The sequence below is a fragment of the Gavialis gangeticus genome, unplaced genomic scaffold (assembly GCF_001723915.1).
Source record: "Gavialis gangeticus isolate Ggan-Ray unplaced genomic scaffold, GavGan_comp1, whole genome shotgun sequence".
NCBI classification, from domain to species: domain Eukaryota; kingdom Metazoa; phylum Chordata; order Crocodylia; family Gavialidae; genus Gavialis; species Gavialis gangeticus.
This window is the reverse complement of record NW_017729026.1, coordinates 20,080,316-20,080,667: the sequence shown is the minus strand read 5'-3', so window position 1 is coordinate 20,080,667 and position 352 is coordinate 20,080,316. Positions and strand designations below refer to the sequence as shown.

The window sequence follows — 352 nt, the reverse complement described above, 5'->3', positions numbered from 1 at the left end:
AGCCAGGCGGGCCGGCCCGGCCGGGGCAGCGCGGGAGCCCGGGGCTGCCCACGGGACCGCGGAGAGGTAAGGGGCGCGGGCTGCGGCGGTGTACGTGTGCGCATATGTGCGTGGGTGGGTGTGCATGTGCGCGCAAGTGTATGCAAGTGTGTGTGCGTGCACATGAGTGTGCGTGCACGAGTGTCTGTGGTTATGTGCGCAAGTGCGTACGCAAGTGTGTGTGTGTGTGTGTGTTTGCGCACATGTGTGTGTACGTGGTCGGACGTGTGTGCGTGTGGGGGCCGATCCCGGAGGAGGGTCTCGCTGCCCGCCCAGCCCCGCGCATCCCGGCGCAGAGCCGGCCCGGGGGCAG

At 69.0% G+C, this 352-nt stretch overlaps 1 protein-coding gene across 2 annotated transcripts in view; it reads left to right on the top strand.

Annotated features, from left to right (window-relative positions):
- LOC109299575 (dermatan-sulfate epimerase) overlaps positions 1–352 on the top strand; it is a 435,657-nt gene that overhangs the window by 362,958 nt on the left and 72,347 nt on the right. Inside the window, exon 1 of one of the 2 annotated variants that reach the window (XM_019520063.1) lies at positions 7–66. The exons of the other annotated variant lie outside the window; for it this stretch is intronic. The gene's annotated coding sequence lies outside the window, so the exon portion shown is untranslated. Of the gene's footprint in view, positions 1–6; positions 67–352 lie in introns of those variants that run through there. 2 annotated transcript variants of the gene reach the window in all.